Source organism: Vicugna pacos, chromosome 5, assembly GCF_048564905.1.
Source record: "Vicugna pacos chromosome 5, VicPac4, whole genome shotgun sequence".
NCBI classification, from domain to species: Eukaryota; Metazoa; Chordata; class Mammalia; order Artiodactyla; family Camelidae; genus Vicugna; species Vicugna pacos.
Genome location: NC_132991.1, coordinates 94,729,428 through 94,753,951, shown reverse-complemented (window position 1 = coordinate 94,753,951; position 24,524 = coordinate 94,729,428). Strand labels below are relative to the sequence as shown.

Sequence of the window (24,524 nt, the reverse complement as noted above, 5' to 3'; positions counted from 1 at the left end):
TATATTCGACTCCTTGCAATAACGTATAGTGGAAAAGAGTCTGAAAAAAAAAGCACATGTACGTATCTGTGTAACTGCATCACGTGGCTGCACACCTGAAAGTAACATTGTAGATCAACTACACGTCAACGAAAAAACTTTTTAAAAAAAGAAACACGTTATACTTTCTCAGAGACGTTCTCAGCATCCGTTGAGATGACTGTATCTATTTTCTTTCTCTGCCGTGGGTGGGCTGAGCCGTGTGACTCGGGAGGACTGGGACAGATTTCAGGCTTCTGACACATGTTGACAGCGTGTCACAAACCTGGCCCAGGTACCTCAGTGTTAAACGGGCCTTTTCGTCCACAAATAAAACCTCCTTATCACGTACTTTATTCTTTTGAAACATTGCTGACTTTATTTTTCTTATACTTTACGTAGAATTCAGTCTAAATTAGTAAGTCTGTTTGCTTGCCTGTCTGTCTGTATCTTTGACAGGTTGTGGTTCACAGCTGTGACAAGCACCAAGATGCTTTCTTGCTCTCTGATCTGGTTTCTGTGGGTTGGAGGCTGTCTCCAGGAGGAGGCGCTTCCTCGGTCCCCGGGGAAGCAGACACACCAGGGGCGCCTACTTGCTGCCTGAGGGCTCCTCGGGAGGAGAAGGGAGTCTCCCACACAGAACTCGCCTGAGCCCGGCATCTCTTCCGGAACAAGCGCTTCGCGAAACACTTGACAGCAGTTCTTCCCTAGGCTGCGCTCCTCCCGATTTCGAGGTTCTTAGAAGGAAGGAAAGTCATGAGGCTGAGAGCCCCTGGTCCCCGGGGCAGAGCCTGCCCGGGTGCCCGTGGTGCCCCCTCTCCAGCGAGGGCTCAGCTGCCCCGGCCCCTCCCGGGCGGCCAGATCACCCTCCCACGGCCACCCAGCGGCCCAGGCAGGGGAGCGACAGGGATTTAGCTCTGCCAGGCCCCCTCGCCCACAGGCAGCAAGTGCGTGCAGACCTGACCCCTGGCCTGCAGGCCTCGGGGCGCCCAGTCCCGCCGGCATCCCGGTGCCTCCCTCCAGCCCTGCTGGACAGGGGGGCCCCGAGGAACTGGTTCCCTTGTCGCTTATTTTTTTCCTTCTATTGCATCAGAATCTTCTGAAGTCAACTTTCACTGGGGACCAGGCTGTGCTGTCCCAGGGGTTTCTGCCAAGGATCCATGGGGTAACCTTTCCATCCATTTTTTTTTTTGGTGCTTGGGGACAGGGGAGAAATGAGCAGAGACCCGTGACCCCAGAAACTAGGCCAAGTGCGTGTCCTCATGGGAATTCACGGCGTTCCTGTGACCCTGGTCAGGAAGCTGAAGCTCATGGCATTTTCTTGGCTCCCTTGTCCCACATTCAGGTCCCGCTTACTGCAGGCCAGTCCCTGCTTCAAGGTGGTGTGCAATTCTGGGGTTTCCCAACGAGCAACAGATGCCAAGTGAAAAAGAAAGCCACAGGGGACACACCCTTTGTCAGAACGTTTCGCCAGTGTCACACAGACTTTGAATTTTCTCTTCTTTGATCTTCTAAGTGAATCTGCTTTCCCCCACGGAGGAGGGCGTTGGAGGGCCAGCAAGCAGTCCGTCCCCAGGGGGCACACTGTTGAGGTGTCTCGGAAGTGGCCGTCTTATCCGGGGCTGAGCCCTGCGGTGGGACCTTCCCTCTCATCAGCTGTCAGGGCTCCTGGAAGGGCCAGCTGTCCACCACGTCTCACCCCAGAGCTGGGGCCACTGTGGCCAGAGACAGGATGGCGCATGTCCCCAGCCACGGTCTGCCCGTGTGAGCCCAACAATTTAAGGGGTGGGAAAGCCGGGGGCAGTACTCCTACTTTCTGCGTTGTTTTCTGAGTCTTCCGGGAGTAAGAAAACAAATCGCTTTCAGCTGTGTAGGCTCTGCTGCCCTTCACCCATTTTTGTGCCGTCTGCGTTCTAGGTCATGGCACGGAAAGAGTGCGCCCGAGGACCGGGGCTTATGGGGGGAGGGGGTCCAGGTGGCAGATGGGGTGGGTAGAGTGTGTCCCAGTAACAGGTTCACTCACACCTGAGGGCTCAGAGGTGTGAGAGCCCAGGGTGAGTACCTCTCTGCCTGAATCACCGAGAGCACCCAAAGGATGCTCACCTTGACCTGCAGGGAGGAAGCCTCTGCAGGTTCTCTAGGACGGGAACAAAGGGTGTCTTTAGCAAAACACCTGCTGGCAGCTGGAAATGGGCCGGCACAGGGGCTGGAGCAGCCTGGCACCCAGCAGGGAGGAAGTCAGGGAGCCAGAGACCAGCCAGGCACGAGTCACTGCAGATGCTCTGCCTGTTGTTGGAGAAGCAAAGCGACACTGCAACGTCTCAGTGGGCTGTGTCCTGACACCGCCCCCCCAACTCTTCTACAAAAGGAGAACGTTGTAACTAATTTGACACTTTAAGCCCAGTGACGGGACCGCAAAGGAGCACTGCACTTGCATTCAGACAACCACAGCGGGGAAGGTGAGCGCTGCAAGCGAATTAAGTTTCTGTTTTACTGGACTGAGTGATGCACAAGGAGGTAACAAAAGTGCCTGGGCAGCTGTGGGCCCACGTTGTCGCTTCCCGTGAAAAGCGGGGGCCACTAACCCCCTGAGATGCCACCCTCGGTCCGCCCTTCTTCAGGAAACTCATGATTTGGGAAGACGGTCCCCACCCATCACCATCCTTGGACCTGGCGTCTTCCAGAAGGGCCCCTCATCTCTCTAAGGCACGGACTGCGTCTCCGCGTGGTGTAGAATGGCTAGTGAATTATGGGCCTTTTTCTCCTCTTTTCTCTCTTTCTTTCTTTTTTCTTTCTTTCTTTCTTTCTTTCTTTCTTTCTTTCTTTCTTTCTTTCTTTCTTTCTTTCTTTCTTTCTTTCTTTCTCTTTCTTTCTTTCTTTCTTTCTTTCTTTCTTTCTTTCTTTCTTTCTTTCTTTCTTTCTTTCTTTCTTTCTTTTCCTCTCTTTCTTTCTCTTTGTTTTTCTTTTTTTTTTTTTAAACACTAGGAGCAGCAAGGTTCGAGCAAGCTACCAACACACTTTCGAGCTGACTCACCACAGAGTCCCCGTTTTCAGACCAGCTTTGGGGTGGGGACAGGAGATCAGAGAAGCACAGGCTTCCAGGCTCTCCCAAGTCAGATCTGAAAAAATACATTTTGTTATTTTGTTTTTGGCATTGAGATGTTCCAGAACATTCCTCACAGGCCCATTTATCAAATCCCTCAAAGACAAGTGGTCGAGCTTGGCTTGTGTCCTCTTGGCAGGGTGACCTGGTAGCAGTACGCTGTGCTGCGGAGCGTGCAGGTGTGGATTCCAGCTGTCGCTCCAGGCGTCCCCTCCACTTCCCCAGGTACGGCCCGCCCCACACCTGCCGTCCCTGCCACCTGGGGCTCCTCCGACCACTCCCGGCACAGCTCTGCTAACCCTCTGCTCAAGTCGCCTCTTCAGAGAAGCCCTGAGTGGCCGCCGTGATGCCAGCCTCCTGCCACCCCCGCCCCACTCCTCTGAGTGACTTCCCTTTACAGCATCTCTGACTACTGACCTGACGCCCGCTTCTCGGCGTGTTTCCTGTCCCCTGTCCCCTCCTCACCCAGGCCAAGCTCCGTGGTGGCAGGAATTGTCTTTCTCTTTGCTGAATCTCAGCCTCTGACTCGGAGCCCAGCACACAGACGGAGCTCAGTAAATTTCTGCCGAATGAAGGACGGTGTCCACCGAAGCTCTGTGCCTTTGTCTGGTCTCCCGCTGTGTCCAGGCGACGAATGCAGCACTTTCTTGTTTGCAGACCCCCTTTTATACCATGCTGACATCCGGCACTGTACCTGTTTGATCATGCATCTGTCTCCCTGGCTGGATGGCGAGTCCCCGTGGGAGAGGTCAAATCGCCTTCACCTCGAGCCTCCAGCCCCAAGTACAAGGGAGGCAAACAGTCAGAGCTCAGCAGTTGTGCCATTACGACATGGAGGCAGGGCTCTGAAGAAGTACCTCCATCGCGCAGTACCAGCCATTCTGACCACCCCACAGAGCGTGTGGGCCGGGCCATGTGTCCGTGGCCTCACATTTGCATCTGCAGAATGGGGAGATTCCGTCCAGAAGCTGAATTGGCGTTTGCTGGGCCCGACCTGCCTGCCCCGCTGGCGAAGCCCACCTCCCCAGCCCCAGGCATGTGCTGTTCCATAATTCACAGCTCCAAGAACATCTGAAGGCTTTTGTTTGAATGACCTTGAAGATAGAGTATCTGTATCAAGTTAAAAGATATCGAATGCAATTCTTAAAAAAGGAAGAGCATCACACTTTCCTCCATGGGGTTGGCCAGAAAGTCACCAAATCCAAATGCACACGAACGAAAAGATGCTCAGGGGCTCCAGTTTCCACAAAGGTTGGGGTTCACCCTTTTCTTTGGAACGTGCGAGCCCCACTTCCAATTAGAAGGTGCTGGAAGCCCGGACATTCCCAGGGCCGTGCACTTGTCAGGCCACTCCTCTAACCCATCCAGCCCCCCCCGCAGGCCCTATAGCTCAGGCCACCGTCAGCCCAGAATGCCCACCCCGAGTGGGGGACGGTGAAATGAGCCCCCAAAATGGCCTTTCCCTGGGCTGGCCTCCAAGTCCGAGGGCCCAGACGGTGGCCCCAAACAGTCGGAACTGACCCAGGACTCCCAGGGAGGGCCCCTCAGGGCGACGTGATCACGACACCAGCTTGTGGAGGGCGCCAGGGAAGGCAGGACCCTCGGCGGGGACCCAGTGCCCAAGACTCGCTCACCTTCCTGTTCACATGACAGGAACACCCCCTGGACGTTTTTTAATTGTAGGGGAAAAAACATAGCTTAAAATGGACCATTTACCATTTAAGTGTACAGTTCAGTAGCGTTTAGAACACCTACATGGCTGCGCAGTCAAGCTCTAGAACCTTTTCATCTTGAAAACCTGAAATTGAACCTATTAGACAGCAGCCCCCATTTCCCCTCTGCCCAGACTCTGCCTCTAGGAATCTGACCACTCCCGGCACCTCATGTAAGTGGAGTCACACAGTCCTCGTCTTTCCGTGGCTGGCGTCCTTCACTCGGCCTCGCGTCCCCCAGGTGCGTCCACATCGCTCGTGCGCGGAGGCCCTCCCCTCGCGAGGGCCGCGTGGTCTCCCGTCATGGGGACGGACCACATTTCGTTGATTCACTCAACGCTCAGCGAACGCTTGGGTGGCTCCCACCTTCCGGCCGTTGTAAACGATGCTGCTCGGAGCGAGGTGCACGGAAACCTCTTGAAAGGCCCTCGTTCCGCTCCTGTGGCTGTGTGCCCAGGAGAGGGGCTGCTGGCTCGGCAACTCCAGCTCTCGTTTCTGAAGAAGCGCCGGCCTGTCCTGCACAGCCGCTGCGCCGTTTCGCATTCCCGCCAGCGGAGCACGAGGGCCCGGTCCCTCCACGTCCTCGCTGACAGGTGCTGCCCCCGCCCCGCGGCATGAAGTGGCTCCTTGTGGGGGGTCTGGCGTGCATCCTCTGCTGACGAGTGCGGCGGCGCGTCTTTCCGTGGGCCCGGCCTGCGTGTCGGGGGCTGGAGAAATGCCTATTCAGGTATTTTGCCCGTTTTTAAATCAGATCTTTGCTGTTGTTTTTGTGCAGTTTAGGAGCTCCTAGTGTATTCTGGGTATTAACCCCTCAGAGACACGATGTGCACGTGTCTGTTCATAGTGGCCGTTCTGCCTGTTCATTGTGCCTTTCACCCACAGGAGGTTCCCGGAGTCCCGCCGTCTGTTTTTGCTGGTGTGGCCTGTCTCCTGAAGGGTTTGCTGAAGACAGCCAAGCTGTTCTTCTTGGAAGGATAAAGTTTCATCTCCGCGGGGTAAACAAGCCGCAGCAGCAGGCGCTGCCAGTGCTTCTTGAGAAATCCCTTTCCCCGCGTGCTCCGTGCGCTGGGCCGATGTCCCTTCTGTGCGGTCAGGTCCGCGATGCCCACTCCTCAAGGGAGCTGTGCGCAGGCCGCGGCTCTCTGCGGCGCGCCCCCGGCCTCTTCCTCTGCAGGAAACAGCTTAACCTGCAGGCACTGGCGCCCCAGCTCCCACTCCACATGACCCGACTGCCCAGGACGGCACAGCCCATCACCGCCGAAGGCACGGCGTTCCCTGCGACACGGGCGCCAGCGCCAGCAGCAGCGGCTCCCCGCGGGCAAGGCGGAGTGCACGCCTGCGGCTGAGGCCGGGCTGGGCCATCGCAACTGCTCCTTCTCTGTCTCCCACGTCTCCGCCTCCGCACACGCCGCTACGCTGTCCTGGGGGCTTGGCGGGCGCTAGCCCTGCACCGTGCCTGGGACGCAGGGCTCCCTCAGGACTCAGCCAGTCATTAGACTGTGCCCCGTCCACATTGGGCCCAGCCAGCCACGTCTGGAGGGCAGCATGGGGGGCCACGGTCCCAGAGAATCCTAACTCAGAACAAGGCTCATCTTACAGACAGAGCCACCGCCAGGGCTGCTCAGCTGCTTGTCCGGGACAGAGCATCTTCTGTCTGGAGGGGACCAGCTCGCGTTCCTGTGGTCCAGTTGCGAGTTGGCATGGTGCCATGATGCTGAGGGGAGGGGACCCTGGTCCGGGCTGGTCAGGCCCCCAGTGCCGTGTGACTCAGCCCCTCCCCTTGCAGGTGAAGCTTTGAGGCGTGGAGCCCACATGCTCTAGGCCCCACCCCAGAAAAGGCCCTGGGCCCCGCAGAGCCCAGTTCTAAACGGCTGCCCCAGACGAGGCCCCAGGGTGGTCAAGGCCTCCGGGAACCTCGCTGTGCAGCCGGAGGAGCCCCCGTGACTCAGGCATACATCTGAGGGACTGTCTATACTGGGCTGCATCTGTAGGGGGCGGTCCAGGAATGCCAGCCCCCTCTCCTGGGCTTCCATTAAACGCCATCCCTTCACTCAAGTGCCCTTTCAGTCCACGTGAAGAGCCTCACTCAGGTGCCCTCATGCCCCCCATCCTGTCTGCAGTTGCCTCCAGCCCCTCCTCCTTCCAGCCTCCACCTGGCACCTCCCTCCCCTTTGGTTCCCCACGTGTCCTCCTTCCTGCAGCATCCAGGCCCTCGGGGATGCGCCCAGAGACCTCCGCGGGAGGGCTGCTCCACCCCCGCCTCCCAGGCCGTCCACCAGCTTCTTTCCGGTGGGGACCACAGTGCCTCTCAGCCCAGGGTTCAAGGCCCTCCCTCAGTGCGGCAGGATCAGTGGAGCCCACACTGGCGGCCCGCCTGCCCACCCTGCCCTCCGTCTTTGATGCCGGCTGCTGGCAGCTCGCCCACTGCCGGCCCTGTGCACCTGGCCACACAGCAGGCCGGCCGGGCATCCTGCAGCCCCGGGATACGTGCTGCGTCTGTTCTATCACAGGGGACCCAGCCGCGACCGTCTCCCACCACGGCCCACCCCGCCGCAGGAGCGGGCCTGAGAGTCTCTTTATCGTGCCCCTAACCTCAAAGCCACTGCACAAAGCCTGGTGAGAAATGGCCATGTTACTGCAGTGTGTGTGTGTGCACGCGCACGTGTCAAGGGCAGAGGAGATGACATCACACTGTGTACAGCATTTCAGTCCCCCAGATCACACCCCCCACCCCCCAGATCCGAATGTGTCTGTCCCCCAGTCTCTCCCCTGCTGGGATGTCCTGTGGCAGTTTCTGCCTCCATCCGTCCTCCCTCCTCAGCCCCTTCGTCTGCAGAGAGCAGTTCAGGGGCGTGTCCCCTCCAGTTTCACAGCGCCTTCCTGCAAACCATCACTGGCATCTAGAGTGGAGGAGTCACTTACAGGACAGGCTGGCCCTTGGTTCCCCACAAACCCAAGACGCCCCCACTGCTGCCGGGAGCGTCCTCCCCAGGAGGCAGCCAGGGAGGCATAAATCACAAATCCTTTTTCCGTCACAAGAGAAAATGTGTTTTTGTGTCACACACACGCAGCGTAATTGATTTGTGCACTTGGCAGGGAAACAGAGGGTCCTCCCGCATTTTCGCGTCATACAAACACGCCCTGTGTGCAAACCACGCACCTGGCCTCGGGCCGGGCTGCGCAGGTGGCTGTCTAACCAAGGTGGTCCTGACGGCACTCAGGAGACACTGCGCAGTGGGGTGTGCCTGGAGACAGTCACAGAAACCGGGCCACTGCGAGGGCGACAGAGGGGCCACAAGAAATGCCACGGGCCCACCAGAGAAGCGGGTGTGGACCGGGTACCGGAGGTGGGGAGCAGAGCACAGCAGAGGCACAGAGCGCAAGGCAGCGCCGTCTGCGGGAGGCGGCGCCACGACGCCCTCACTCGTTCCACCTGCTCCAGTGGAGCACCTGCTCCACGCGGCCCCTCCACAGGCGTAGGGCACAGCGTGAATGGGACAGGCCTGCGCCCAGCCCGGGGATGCTGACTGTGGAGGATGCTCCGGCTCAGAAGTGCGGCTCCGAAGGACCTGGAGCGCTGCCAGGGCGGGGATGGCTGCAGGAACGACGTGCGACAGGACCCGGGGGCGACTGAGCTTGGTGAGGTACGTTAGGAACACGACTCCATCAACCACAGAAGGGATTAGATCAGACCGGTGACGGGCAAAGGTGCCCTGGCCGGCAACGTGAGGCATGACCCAAACACCAGGATAACCCGACATGCCCGCCAGGACGGCCAAAACTCCGCGACAACACCGAGCACCGGCGGGGACGTACTCCTACTGACAGGTGGGTGCCTTGGCGTTGGCCCAGAGGAGCTAGAACCTCATGTCCACACAAAAACCTGCACGTGCGCGTTTACAGAAGTTTCATTCACAGATGCCAAAACGTGGAAGCAACAAGATGTCCCTCAGCGGGTGAGTGGCAAACTGCGGCCCAGCCAGACAGCGGCACATCAGGCAACGCTAAAAAGAAATGTGCCGTCAAGCCCTGAAGAGACATGGAGGAGCCTGAAATACGCACTCCTGAGAGAAAGCAGCCCGTCTGAGGAGGCTTCACGCTGTGTGGCTCCCACTCTGCGGCATCCTGGAGAAGGGAGCGCTATGGAGACGGCACGAAGATCGGGGTTGCCAGGGTCTGGGAGGCAGGGGGAGTGAACGGGGGAGCACAGGGGATCTCTGGGGCAGCGAGACTGCTCTGCGTGGCCCCACAATGGTGGGTGCACATCGTTGCACGTTTGCCCAAATCCGCAGGACATACCACACCAGGAGCGACCCCCTGGGTCTGAACTGCGGACTCTGGGTGAGGACGTGTCAGTGCGAGGCCATCGGTTGTCACAAACGCACCGTCTGGTGGGGGTGCTGATGGTGGGGGAGGCTGTGCACGTGTGGGGCGGGGGCACACGGGAAATCTCTGTACCGCCCCTCAATTTTGCTGTGAAACTTAAATAGCTCTTAAAAAGTAGTTTAATAAAAGGGATAAATTAAATAAACAAAAATTCTTAAAAGAATGACTCTGAAAGACGGGATCATGGGTCCCAAGAGCCAGGCTCCTGCCGGGCACAGCCCAGAGCAGCAGGACATCCTCCCTTACTGGGATCACATTTGATCCCACGCTGAAGACAGAGCACTAAATCTGCTAATTTACTTACATCACACATTAGGAAAGGCACGGAGGCTTCTCTTCGTTTCTAATTCCGCTGCAGAAGAACAAGCCCCAGACCAGTGACTCCAAGTGCGACATCGTAACACGCGGTTCCGCTGGTCCCCGGCTCCGTGAGTTCGGAGGCTCCCCTGCGGCTTGTGCGCGGGGCACCCGGAGCCGAGACACCCAGGAGGGTGACTGGGGTGGGCAGTGTTTACCCTGTCCACTCCTGGACCCTGGGGCTCCCGGGTCCACGCTGAGCCCTGACACCACGGGAACAGAAACGCACAGATGCAGAAATGCAAAGAGAGCTGCCTGGACCCCCGCGGGCAGCGGCGGGGGCACGGGAACACCGCAGGGGCCCAGCCAGCATGCAGGTCCAGCTCCCGCTCTCTCCCCGGGAACTGCCCGCCGCACGTGAAGGCCACTCACTTGTCTCAATCCGTGACCTCCTGGATCACAGCCCCTCCGAGGAACAGGAGCTGGGCCACGTCTGACACGGAGGGGAAGTCTCACACTTCAGACACTGTGCTGAAGGCACAGGCGGTCTGGGCTCGATTCCGGGACCCCCCTGCTGCTAGCGGGACAGCCTGAGCTAAACCCCTCAGGCTCCCCGTCTGGGACTCAGGAGGAGCGCGCCCACCACACGGGGTCACTCGCAGGATTAAACAACTAGACTGGCCAAGCTCCTGGACGCTTGGCGCCTTCCCTGGTCTTCCCCACCCCGAGTGCCGTCCTGGGCAGTGAGACTCTGCCCTCTAAACCAGTTTGGAGGGAGAGAGGAGGCCCCTCACCCACCACCCCGTGAGGCCAGGCCTGCAGCTGTGGGGTGGCCCATGGAGTCACCCCCAAATTCTCACCTGGCTGCACCCTGGAGGCCTTCCAGAGCCCCCCACCTCTTGTGGACCCTGAGGCCCGGCCCACCACAGGCCTTGCACTGTGGACCTTGAAGAGGGTCCCAGGATCCCCTTCCTGAGAGCACATGGGCTCAGAGAAGGGCAACTGCTGGAGGGAGGTGCCCGACAGGCATTTCTGCAGGGGTCAGGGGCAGGACATGGAACAGGGTTCCTCCTATGCCCGGGGAAGGCGGGGCAGGTGGACCCCAGGCAGAGTGGAATCCAGCCCAGTGTCTCTGCAAAGCAGCCATGGCCTGCACCCATCTCCCCTTGGCCCTGCTGTGCCCTGTGGCCCAGCATCTCGGCCCCGGCCTGGGTTCGGACCTCCTGCGCCCCTGTGCCCCCTGCCTGGGCTGACCCTCAGGACCGGGAGCCACTCCCGCCCTGTGCTCCTGGCATCCCATTCAAGCCTTCCTGCTCTGTTTATTTGCACAGCCAGAAGACAAAAAGCTGTGAGTCACCCTCGCTCCCCAGTCGGCTCTGATTCATGCAGGAGGCCCACAGTGGGGACTAGCCCGGCCGTTAACCTCTTGGTTTCTTTATGTCTCTGCAGCAAAGGCATCGCTGTTTCGGATTGAGCGTTAGAGCAGAGTGTGCTGCCTCAGGGTGCTCAGGGCCGTGAGCAGAGGCCGGAGGGCCCCCAGGACATGCATGCGGGGCTTTCCCTCCGGGAAACCTCAGAGCTGCTTCACCCGGCGCCGATGGAAACTTACAAATACTTCAGTCATCTTTCTGAAAAGGATTTGGTCATCTGGCAAGTGTGGTCCCAGAATGTGCCAGAAGTATGCATCCAGCGCAGCCCAGGGTGTGAAAGAAGACAGGCCTGGCCCAAATTAGATTACAGTTGAGAATCTGAAAGGAAGTGTGAGAGTCAGAGCCTGGGGCTCCACCTGGGTCGCCAGGCTGGTCTCTGCCCCGAGGTGCAGGTGTGACGCAGACGCCAGACGAGGCTGCAAGCAGCTGGGGTCCCGCGTTCTACAGGGATGGGAGGGGGCGTAAATCCACTGGCATCGCCAGCTTCAGTCCTGAACGTGTGCCCTTGGTCACACGAGGCCAGCAGCTAGGAGTGAGTGACTTTAATCTCAGATTCTGGGGACGAGTGACCGGCAACGCCACTGGAAGTTTCTTCCTCTCAGTCCGGGTGAGGGAACCGGTCACTCACCGCGTTACCTCCACCTGCGTCCACACATCTGACGTGGTTTATGATTAAGAACAAAGGTCCCCAAATACATGGAGAAGAATAAGAAAATGCAGACAAATGAGGGTGCTGAAAGCAAACAGAGCGTGGGGGTGACCAGATGGGAAGAGGATGAGCTAATTCCCGTACTTAACGCCTTTCGGGACCTACCTGGGCGACAAGGGCGGGAAGGTGAGAGACACGCCCTCCCTACCTGCAGGGAGCCGGGCCGGGCTGTGCTGGCACATTTGTTCTGGAAGAAGGTGCCCAGTTACCCTAACATTCAAGGCACTGTGCGAACACAGAGGACAGCGTCTTGAGCCGTGGACTGCAGAAGATAGAAGCATCTGTTTTGTCAGGTGACTTTGGTGTTACTTCAGGAGGAACTGACGTGGTAACACTGAGTGAGGTCCCAGTGGGGCCGCCCTGCAGGAGCAACGCTTCACAAGGTGGGGCTGGGGGGTTGGTGAGCCAGAGTCCAGAGGACGCGACGCCTGGTATGAGACCTCCAGCCCACCTTGCAAAAGCACTGACTTGTCTTCCTAAATCGCAAAAGTGGTCCAGGACGTTTGCAGGAGATTTGGAAGATACAGAAAAGCAGTAAGAATCAGAAGGAAAGGAAAATGTCCCATTAACATTTTGGTCTAGAGACAGTAGTTCCTGCCTCTCTCCCCAGGCAAGCACACCCACCCAAGCACTCATGCTGCATTTTCAAGCTGGGGTCACACGCTCTGAATAGTTGCTTACGACACAAAATTTGCTGCCTGTATGTGGATAAACCACAACTTATTTGAGCAATTTCCCAGGACATTTTGAACATTTCACTAATATTAGCAAAGCTGATGTGAATTTCTTGGTTGCCAGGCAGAGCCGCCATGATTCACTCAAGTGGATTTGCTCAATCAAAGCCCACTTCCAATTTTTAAAACCTCTTTAACCTCCCAGCAGATTTTACAATTTATCTTCTTCCAGGCAGGACAAGAGGACACTCCTCAATAATGGGGACAGTACACGTATTTTTTCCAATTTAACCAAAAAGTGGTATCCTCCTGTTTTATTTTGAATTTCCTGTCGCTGAAGCTCCACACTTTTCATATGTGTGGCCAACGGAATCTCTTCTTCTGTAAATTCATACTTTTTGCCCTTATTTCCTACTGGGTAATTGTCTTTTTTCTTCTGGATTTTAAGGGCTCTTTGTCTAGTAAGAATACTGATCCATCATAAAACAGATTGTAAATACTTTCTTCCCCGTTCACTTCAACATTCTGACCACCCCAGTTTCCTGGTGGTTGGTAATTCTCAGCTGAGTTGGAGTTACTTTTTCTTTCTTTTTTTTTCAATGGAGGCACTGGGGATTGAACCCAGGACGTCGTGCATGCTGAGCACATGCTCTTTCACTGAGCTACACCCTCCCTAGCCCCCCGGCAGCTTTTCTTTTCCTTTATGCCTTGTGCTTGCTGTTCTTCCAATGATCAGCTTTAGGAACCAGGGGCTGTGAAGGGTCCACACTAGTAATGTCGCTTCAGTTCCTTCACTGTGCACTGTCACCGCCCCTGCTGCCTCCCAGCCGGGGAGGGGGTGCCACACATGTCAGTGACCCCTGCCGGACCAGCCGTGGACCACAACGGGACAAAATGAACGTGTCGGCCAGGGTGCACCCGGGGGCCTGACTTTCTATTAGCTTTGGCGGCAGACGTTTTAAGGGAGAAGCTGAGCGGGCAGACGCTGTGACACCCACGAGAGGGGACAGTGAGCAGGGCAGGGGCGGGGGGAGGGGCGCCCGCCCTGTGCAGGGCGCCCGAGGACGCCGACTTGGTTCGGGTCCCCTGGATGGTATTTCTGAAAACCTGCTGGACGAAGGATGGAGACCCCTTCTGTGCACACCGCCCCGACGGGAGTGCTGGCCGGGTGTCCCTGGAGTGTTGCGCACGGTGGACAAAGCTTCCCAGTCACTGGGAAGCAGAGGTGGCTGGAGAGAAGGGCAGAGTGTCCCCGGGGAAAGCTGCGCTGTGCCTTGAATGTGAACGACTCTCTCGTGACTCAAAGCACATCCCTCTGCACTGGGATCCGAGACCCACAGCTGCAGGAGGGACCCCGCGGCGGTGACGGAGGCAGCCTGAGACAAGACGTGTCTGGCTTGCGGGGTGAACAGTGTTCTTGTCAGTCAATTGCAGGACTCAGTTAGCGGGGTGGGCAGGTGACCAGCGCCCTGTCCTCTGTCTCCGTCTGAGTCCTCTCTCAGCGGCTCGAGGGAGTCTCTGCCTCCTTCCTTCCCTCCCTGGCGGCTTCCTTTCTTTCTGGGGGGAGGGGGACAGAGGACCAGGAAGAGGGGGCAGCAGCAGCAGCTGAGCCATCTTGCTTTGCTCTCAGTGACTCGCCCCCCCGGAGAGACTAAGGCCTGCTTTCAGCTCCTCTGAGCCCTTCTCTCTGGATTCTCAAAGCACAAACAATCCGTGAGCCCAACGCTATCTTTGGGGGTTTCTGTAAGCGTCTCAAAATGCTCACTGCATAACCCCATGCAGGTGACGGAGAGACCGAACTGGATCACGGTGGGAAAGACTGGGAGAGCCACTGTCTGCTGGTCCCTCGTGGCCGGTCCTGGGGACACGGCGGTCGGGAGGCCGGAGAGGGGGTCACAGGCCAGCAGGGGAAGGAGGGAAAGCCACCCGACTGGCCCTGAATCCTGTCTCACCACCTCCCTCTCCCCGGGGGCAGCCCCACAATGCCAGTCACCTGCCCACACTGCACTCTGCTGGGCGCCCAGCCCTGAGAAAGGCGGACCCAGAGACAAGCGGCCTGGGGCCAGAGGTCTCGCTCTGCAGGAGTCACCAGGTCGGGGGGCCACATTGCCCCCTTTGAGGGCCTGTGAGCCTGTGAAGCAGACTAAAACAATCCGATTAATGGACGGCCCCGGGCTCTGGGGAGCCCACGGCTGGACGTGAAGGGCTCACGTGCTCCTGGACCATCCCCACCAGAGGAAATTGCTCCCCACTCTGGTCTGCTGGGTCGACGGCCAGCAGGCCAGAACCCTGGGGCCACCCCCTCCCTGTCCCCCATCCCCCTGTCGACCATGGTGAGGCTTCCAGAGGTCCGATCCACATGCTGCAAAGTATGTTATCAGAATTGCTGGAAGAAAGCCTTTTCACGAGCACGTTAGGAAGCAGACTGGAAAGGGAAGCGCTCTTAGGCAGGCACACCTGAGCGGGTGAGAACCACCCGACAAGCCCTGCGTCTCGCGGGCGTGCTGGGTGCCGGCCAGCAAAGCGGACAAGAGCTGAAGGCCCAGCCGACCTCCGCCCCAGGCCCCAGCCACCAGGGGCCCGTGGTCCGACGCGAGGATTGGTTTGGGGTTTTTTTGGTGGTAAAATACACACACTACACAACTTACCATTTTAAACATTTTGAAGTGTACAGTTCAGTAGCATTAAGCACACAACCTTCAGGTCGTTGTGTAAACGTCATCTCTGTCTAGTCCCAGACCTTTTTCATCTCCCCAAAGAGAAACCCCGCCCCCGCGACGCGGCCCTGCCCCAGTCCCCCCCACCTCGGCCCCTGGCGGCCCCGAGTCCCCCCCCCGGCCCCTGGCGGCCCCGAGTCCCCCCCACCTTGGCCCCTGGTGGCCCCAAGTCCCCCTCACCTCGGCCCCTGGCGGCCCCAAGTTCCCCCCTCGGCCCCTGGTGGCCACGAGGTGACCTTGCCTCCTCTGAATGTTTCATATAAATGGAATCATGAATTATTTGATCTTTTGTGTCTGCCTTCTTTCCCTCAGCATAACATTTTCAAGATTCACCCGCGCTGCAGCGTGAATCAGAGCACCGTTCCTTCTGGCTGGGTGACAGCCCACGGTGTGGACAGACCACACCGTCCTGACCCCTTCCTCCGCTGACGGGCCATCGCGCTGCTTGTGCGGTTGGTACTGTCAATAGTGCTGCAATGAACACGGGAGCGCGATTTTGTTTGAACACCTGTTTTCCATTCCTTGGGGTCCATACCCAGGACGGAATGGGAGTTTTGGCTTCTGGAATTTGACACCTGGAGGACTATCAGAACCTCCCTCCATCATTTTACAGACAGGGAAACTGAGTCCCAGCGAGGCCGTGACATGCCCACGACCACAGAGAGTTTGCAGGGCTGACAGGGGAAGCGATGCCCCCTTCACGTGCAACCCCAGGGAAGTTCCATTCGGACTGCTGACCTCCGAGGCACAAGACAGCGGACTTCGCCCACAGACTCACTCGGGACCGAGCCTGCTCCCACAGAAGCGACAGCCTTTGCTTTCCGTCTGATTAAAATTTCCCAAATTAGAAAAATACCATGTCAGAGAAGTCTCTTAAGGGAAAGAACTACATGCGATTTATTCTGGGAAGAGTGACTTCACTGAACAGCAAAAATCCCCGCTACGAGTCACGCTGACGACACACAGTCACGCACGGCGAAGAGCCCTCCGAACCCGCGAGTCACTGTTCCAGCCGGGGAGCCGGGCCGGGGGAGCCAGGCCGGGAAGAGCTGAGCAGGGGGAGCCGGGCTGGGGGAGCCGCGGCGGGCGCCGGGGGCCAGAAACGCCCCGCGTGGCTTTCCGTGTCCTTGCGCCCCCTTTGCCTCCTGGTTAGAAAAAGTGAAATTATGTAATTAAGGCTGCTGTCACTGTCAAAAATATATATATATATATATACACAACACAAGCTGACTGTCCAAGAGCTTGGCTCGAGGCACCGCCACCCCGACACACTTCTGAGGAACGAGCTGGGAGGATGAAGTCTGTCATCGGTGAAAATGATGTTTTAGCACCACTCGGAGAGGCCTGCCGCCCAGCAGAAGGATGCCTCGTGAGGTGGACAATATGGCCATTTGCATTCTCCCAGCAAAGCCAGGCTCGTTCTGTTTCCCCTGCAGACCGCGGAGGTGGGCGGGTGTGAGCTCCTGGAAGTCGACTGTCTTTCTAGTGGGATTCGGTGGTGAGGCTGTACCTCCAGGAGGGGAAGGAACGCTGAGTTACCAAGCCCTCTGACTGACCTTGGCACACGCGGAGCCGTGCTGGGCTCAGGCGTTCGTCCGCATGACCTGAAGGGTGGATCGGGAGCAGGACCCATCTGGCTCGGCTGAGCACCCTCCCCCTCGGGCCCCCACCCCTGTGCATTGCCAGTGGTTTCCCTGGCCACCACACTCACGGGGTCCTCTGCTTTCTCTGGCACCTGATCCACCCAGTGACTGTGGCAGGCTCCTGGAAGTCGGGGGCCAGCTGTGGGACGTCTCTGACGCCCTGGCCGGGTGGTGCTGACACCCCCACCCCCCGGAGCACGTGGGAAGTGAAGGTCCTGCAGGTCCTCGTTAAGCCCCGTGGCCCGGAAGCCTCCCACCTGGGATGTCACTGCAGCAGCGCCGAGGTGGCCCTACTGGATTTTACAAAATGTCACTTTTCTGGGAAGGCAAGAGGGTGCTTGTTCTGATAAAGCACTGTCTTCTGGGTTTCTGAGGGACCCCAGGGGAGAGGTAACGGGTCTGCAGGGAGCAGCAGAGGGAGGCGCCCCACTCCCCACCCCATCCTTCTGTTTCCCTGCGAGAGAGGCCCTGGACCCCGCACCCCCTCACCCCGTGTGGAGTTCTCCACACGTCACTTCTCCCGCTCGCATCCTCACTCTCTCCTGTCCTTCGCCACGCCTGAAAAAGTTGCCTCTGTCATGGCACAGAGTGTAAAGGATCGATCTGTGTTTACTGAGGCACCGGGGACACATGAGGAGATTAAATCCCTCAGCAGTGCACTGATGTGGAACTGGTCCTTTGTGAAACGTCATCAAACAGAAGTGGACATAGCACAAGAGCGACCTTCGAGATGAGCAGATAAACGCAGCACAGTCCACGCTTTCTGCTTACTGTTTAATTACAAGAAAACCCCTATTCTCAAAAAATCGTCTAAAAGAGAGTTCAGGAATTGGCAGTAATTTAACATCCAGCAAAACAGACCTGAGTTAATTCTGCCCTTTATCACACCTGAGCCGTTGCACAGAAGAGGTGGTGCTGTGTGCGTGAGACTGGGCTCAGTCCGCCAAGGACACCGGGAACACCAGCCTTGAGCGCACCCGCTCCTGGGGTCACCACGTGGTCCCGTGCGGCTGTGGGTGGTTTGAAGCAGGTCATTTTGCACAAGAAAAATCAACAAAAACGGGAAAGCTCGGTTTCCCAGGGGACAGATGTCCATCTGGGGCGCTTCCGTCCTGGTGTCAATGGAACATTTTTCTTAGAGAGCAGCAAGGAGAGGCAGCCACGGAGACGGGGGGTGGGGTGTCTGGCCGCGCGTCTGCTGCTGGGCCGCGCTGAGCTCCCAGAGCCCTGGGGCCATGCAGCTCAGGGAGCCGGGAGGCTGCGTGCACCCCCGCTCGCATCTCCGCTGTCACCGGGAGCCGCTGGCGGGCTTCGTGCCCGGCCTTTGCCCTTACTATAACACGGCACCGCAGGTAGACTTCGGTTAGTGATAAGGATAACGGATCTCAGCCGAAGAAAACCTGCCGGAGCGCACTCTGGGCGTAGGCAGGGCCGGGGGCGGGCGTCGGAGAGGGAGCTGCTGCAGAAGAGATGCTCACCAGACAGGAAGACGCACAAAGGGCCCCAGCCCTCTCAGGTCCCCACCGCCGCACACGGATGTCCGGCACAGGGCGGGCTGCCGGCTGCGCACGCCCTGACGACTTGGCGCGGTTAGGAGCCAGTGTATCTGCCGCACGCAATCCAAAATGATCTCAGTTCAGGAAAACTCACCCTCAGTGAAGATGTTGTTTATCAGTTGAACCCAATCAGACATGAGAAGTGTGCTGGTGCCGGATCAGAGGAGGGAAGTAAAGCCTTCCCTCCCGCCTTTCTGCGCCAACGTGGAGCCATTCGGGCATTTCCCAGAGACAGTGAGCACCTCGCTGTGGCGCCCGCGAGGCCGTCTCACCAGGACGAGCTTCCACCCGCACCCAGCCTTCCGGGCGCGGGCCACAGCCCAGAGCTCGCTCAGCCCGCAGGCCGGCCTGCCCTGTCTTCCCCGCCTTCCCCAGCCGAGTCCCGGAAGCAGAGGCCAGGCAGCAGGCACTTCCGCGCCAGCAGGTCCGCAAGTCAAGCAAGGTGAACGGCTTTTGCCTTCTGATCCCACTGCCGGCCCTGCAAACAAATCGACTTGAAGAACGGAGATTAATGAAAGGAAACAGCAACTCAACATGCATCTCTAGGTCTCGTGCTGGGAAGAACACGATGCCTGCTTGCACCCAGACTTGCAGAACGTCAGGCAGACGCAGACGATGAACGATCGGCCTGTGCTTTCTTTCAGGGACTTTGTTTATTTTACAAGCTGTCCCTCAGGAACCCCCACTTGCCTCTGAAGCAAAAAGCTCTCAAATCCCTAAGAAGAGGGACACACTTGTCATGAATTTAACGGAAGGGCCACTGTGGCATTTTATTTGTGTAGCAACAGAAAAACAGCATAAACAACAAAAGTTGGGGCATTTGTTCCCCAGGGGGAGTTGCAGAAAGGGTCCCCCCACCTCCCCACCCCAAACACGAGGCTAAACACCTGCCCTCGGCTTCTCTCTGAGCTGCTCTGCCCGACGCCATGGAGAGGCTCTGGCTGTGACCCCACCTCAGACCTCAGCCGTGGGGCTGGAGTTGGGCGTTTTGTCACCATCAAAGGGTTAACAAAAAGTAAAGTTTCAGCCCAGATCTTTCCTGTCCATCCCACACCACATCTGTACATCCAGAAAAACAAACGCGAGCTCTTCATCGAGTGCAACAGCAGGGAAAATGAACCTAACGGCAGGCAGCATGACCCAATTTACTGTTTCCTCCCCACAAAGATGCAAGTGACTACTTTTAAGGTCGAATATGAGCTAAAAAGAAAGACGTATTTTCCAGAATAACTGACTTTGAAAACTTAACGCTCTTTGGGCCCAACCCTGACCTTCATTCAACTGATGGGGAAATTCTGGTCTGAAGAAAGGAGGGAAGCGTGCAGTCACAGGAGCATAGCTCCCAGAATGTGAGACGCAAGATTACTCAGCTCTGCAGGAGATGACACAAAAAGCTGGTCATCCAGCGCTCTCCCTGGTCGAATGTCAGCGGAAACCGGCACGACGGGGAGAAAGCGATCAGCCTCCGCAGGCGCCACGCCTCGCGGCTGCGCCACGGTCCTTCTCGCCCATAATCACAGGGTCACATCATTCTGAACAACAGAGTTTACATTAAATAATAGAGACATTTGAAGCACGTAAAACACTGTTTTGAATCAAAATGATTTTATTTCCAAATAGCCACAAAAAATTTCTCTTTATGTCAGAGTCAAGTTACGCGCCGGCTCCTTCTGATCTGTCTCCTTTCAGCGTGACAACTGCTAGTAATCACTGAAGAGCCTTGGTTGACATCGGCATGGAAACCACAGCGTTAATGTCACTGTCTCACTCCAAAACAAACATTAAATTAAGGCATATTTAATATAATTAAATTGCATTCAAAGACTTACTACGGAACCAAAACACAAAATACCTTCCTATTAAAAACAAACAGATATAAATTTAAAATAACCACGACCGAGTTTAGGATTTGATATCTCTGTCTCTCTGTCTCTCTCTGTGTCTCTCTGTCTCCCCACCCTCCAACTGTGTATGACCCTAAATACTAAAACTTCAATCTCTGCACTTGAATGAGTAATTTTGAAAAATCATTGGCATTAGAACAGTGTGTGTGTGTGTGTGTGTGTGTGATGTAAATCAATATAGAGTTAGTATCTTAAAAGCAAATGATGTGTTGGTTTTAGATAAATATTTCCTACAATTCCTTTGAAAAATGTATTCTCTATTAGAATAGGCATGAATGTATTGACTGATACTTCTCCTCTCAGATTTCTGGGATTCTGCTCTCAGTTTTAGAATTATAAGGAACCACCTCTAGTTAATTATATGTTGGAAATATGAGAAATTCCTAATATTCTGAAAAAATGCAATAATGCAAAGACAGCAGAAAAAAAGTGGATTTTTGCTCAAAGCAACTTTTTAGTTTATTACTCTGACAGGGGCATTATAATCCCTCATATAATTTGCTCATTTGAATACAGGCTTTTTTTTTAATGCCTGTGGAATATCTTTTCTTCCAAACTTTTTATCTTGAGATGCCTGGAGACTCACATGACGTGGTGAGAAATAATACGAAGAGATCCCCTTGTGTTCTTCACTCAGGTTTCCCCCAACGGTAACATCTTGCAAAACTGTAATACAGCATCGCAACCAGGAAGCTGACATTGATACAATCTCCAGGCCTCGCTCAGATGTCGCCAGCTTCACATGCACCCAGGCGTGTGTGCGAGCGTGCTACATTCCAAACAGCTTTATCACATGTGCAGGCTCAGGTGACCATGTGAAATATCTTCTTAAGTAGTTTCTGTTTTGAGTGTTTCATCTTGGCTTTACGTTCGAACACACCCATGTCCGTGTCTCTTAGATTCCATGTCTCCCGTACGGCGTTCTGCTTCTTGGCTACACTAACTTCTTCATCTCTCCTTTGAATTTCACTGCCTCATCTGTGAACTCCTCGCCAGCAGAGAGCTTTGTATTCGGTTTGCTTTCTGCAGCACACTTATCCTTTCCCAGGATAAGACAAACATAAACAGACATTCCAGCATACATTCGCACGGTTTTTAAAGACACCAGTGAGAACAGATTAATATCAATACCAAGCTTAAAAACGGTCACAAAAGTTCAGCCTTCAAAATTGCCTTATTAAAATACTTGTTTTTTTTCAAAGCCCAGATTCAAACTAAAGTTATGAGTTACAGCGCACTGCTCAAAAAGAGTTTACTTTATGATCTTTTTGCCAGGCGAAAGGATTCTGGCATCTGTGCCGTCTATCCAGAACACAGTGAGGCAAGCACGATGAAAACGCAGCTCTTTCAGGCTCAAGACTCGTCTGAAAATAGTACAGCTTTCAGAAAACCTCTGAAAAGTAGTATATTTCAACAGCCTCAAACAGCCGTGCTCAAAGTCCCAAGACGCCAGCCCCCACCCTGGCCAGATGGGTCGTGAGACCTTCGTCCTGCAAGGTTGAAGGAAGGACTACAGATAGTTAAGGGAATGATCGCCACATGACGGAGTTCAGCTCTCACATCGGATCTTTTCAAGGGTACTTTATGACAAAACAGTCTATTTCAGGTAGCTGGGCATTCATTCTACTTCCTCCCGTGACCAACCAAAAGCTCTCCTAGGATTCTGCACGTCCATTCTCCAGAGGGAATTAATTTTCTTTTGAGACCAGCTAGCATTCCAAATATAGCAGTTAACAAACACCTTCGAGAAGTAAATGTTCAGGAGGGAAGACAAGGCTTACATATGTTGGGTGGTGAGAGGGGCACATTCTGCTCTCCAAAATAACTAAAAGTTCTCAGGGAAAAAAATTACTTTCTTGAGTACCGGAACCTATTGAAAATTTATGCCTATTACAGAAGTTAGAGAAGATTTTTTTCTTTTTAACCACAAAGCAGAGAAGAGGGGAAATATCCGGTAAGTACGTTTCCTACCCCCTCCTAGCCAGGTGCCTCTGCTCTGCTCCCGGGCTCAGGCGTTTAATGCGAATACTGAAAACTCCTTTGGAGATTTTCTGATTAGATGAACCCAGCTGACTGTCCAGAGACACCTGATTTATTGTCTATTTCTGTTTTTAAACAGCAGGCCAAAGAAAGTCAGGATAAACACAGCACCGGCGGCGCTCCGGCACCTCCTGGGCTTCTCTTTATATCAAAGGATGATTTTGGTGTTGAATGTCATTGCTTTTCATTTAGAGGCAGCTCTTCTATCTCCAAATAGACATCAAAATCCCTTACAATTTATGGAAAAGTTGAGAAACTCTTCACTAATATATATAACTAGCACCTCCTAAAAATGCTACAAATAAATATCAAATGCCATGGAGCAACATTTTTGGGAAATCAACCCAATCATGACTATATTTATACCTCCAAAGGCTAATGGGTTAAAAAACAAAATACAAAGTTTGTCTAAGGTGCCTGATACATAAAATCAAGGTGTCAGTGTATCAGTGTGTCAGCGCAGTGCCTTCTCTTCCTGTGCAGCGTGGATGTCCACCTACCTCAAGAAACTGGCTTATCGGAACTAGTCAGTTACATTCAAGTAGATAAAAATAAAAACAAATGGGCCCGACAAGGATCGTTTGCTCTTTAGCTGAATGTGTTTATCTCTTACATTTTAAGGATTTCCCCCCCAAGCAAACTGTTAACACTTTTCATTTCTTTATTACAAGTAATGCCTTTTATTTTTTATATAATCTTTCATTGTGGTCTGTATCTGATTCTCTAAGTTTTAGGAAGGTAATTATTTTTAAATGAATTTTAAATGCTCCTACTAAATTCTTGCATTAAAATAATACCTCTTGCTTTTGTTTTCCATAATTTTCTCGAGGGAAGTCTTAATGATAATTCTGTTGACATTTTCCTTAAACAAAGCTATATGTGTACATTTTAAAAAGATGACATTCCTCATCTGTTTGTTCGTATTTCAGATGTGCTGTAAACTATGGATAGTATAAAGGGTAAATGGAATTAACTAATGGATGCTCATAATTTAGGCAGCAAAAACCAGAATTAATGTATCATTCCACTGTAGCATTTTAGTACTCAGCCAATCCAAACTTTCTTTCCTAGGGAAATATGTGATTGAGACACTTTCCATCTGCTTTTGACAGAGATAGTAGAAGATTCCCATAAGTTATTCCCTGCTAAAAATTCTTTTTTGAAAATCTATAAAATGTGTATTCTTAAGGGACTATTTCACCAAAAGAATTTTTTATTTAGAAATTAAAAACTTAAAAAATAAAATAAAATCCACCTGTGCTAGATCGGTCTTTCGTAGCCACAGCAAAAACACTTGCAGATACTAGAGGACACATAAAAAAGAAATAGATGTTTGGGAGAGTAGGTGGCTGCCTGCTCTGGGTTAATCTAAATTCCTTCTGTGTGAAGTAGAGACTTACAAAAACACTGCAAGATGAGCAAGAAACTAAAACATACTAAGTAGAAACGATTTTTAACCTGGCCCTCTCCCCCACCCCCAAAATCTTGCACCCTTCATCTCATTGTCCGTGAGAGCCATTTTCAGGGAGATGAAAAGAGAATGCTCACAGGGCCTTCTGGAAAAGACAAGACGGCACCTCTGCAGTTAAAGGATTGTCTAAGGGACTTCAAGGCATCTGATGAAAGGGGGCCGGTGCAGGACGCCCGAGCGCTCTACTGAAGGAACCCAGAACCTCCGGTGCTCTCAGCAGCCGTACCCCTGTGCCTTCTCTCGCGCAGGGCCCCGCCGCACCTCCTCCCTTTCCCCGCAAACCTGTTTCCCAGCCTGGACCCCTCTCGCTTTCCAGCCGGCGGCACACCGGGTCGGGGAGCGGGCAGAGACCCGTCCTAGACTCTGGAGGTTCAAAGCTGGGGCCAGAGGCTCCCAGCTCCAAGATCCGCTCCACCTGCCTGCGGACAGCCGGGGTTCCCAGCCGTGGTGTGTGCCTGCAGCCTCGGGGCTCCGCTCTCCGCGCCTCAGCCTCAGCCTGGCGCCCCGGATCCCCGGCTCTCGGGCTCCCCTGGCCCCGTAGCCAGCCAGCCAGCCACCAGCGCAGGGCAGTGTTCTCCTGCCTTCCCCAGGCAAACCTAGAAGCAGCCGATCTGCACCTCTGCACCCACCCGGCCGGCCACGGAGCCGACGGCCGGGTCCCCGAGGCGCGGGCCGGGATGCCCTGCACGAGCAGCCAAAGAGAACTGGGTGTCCGCACGACGAACGCGCTCCGCCGCTCCCCGGGAAGAGGGCGAAGCCACAGCCCGGCACGGACTGGCTAGGGCAGCTTCCCGGGCAGCCTCCGCTCGGAGGGACGCAAAGGGCAGCAGGTACCCAGATCTCTGCCCCTGGCCGCTCCAGGCA

General features: G+C 55.1%; 1 protein-coding gene across 2 annotated transcripts in view; it reads right to left on the bottom strand.

Annotated features, from left to right (window-relative positions):
* TWIST2 (twist family bHLH transcription factor 2) overlaps positions 1-24,524 on the bottom strand; it is a 48,326-nt gene that overhangs the window by 22,803 nt on the left and 999 nt on the right. The window lies entirely within an intron of this gene.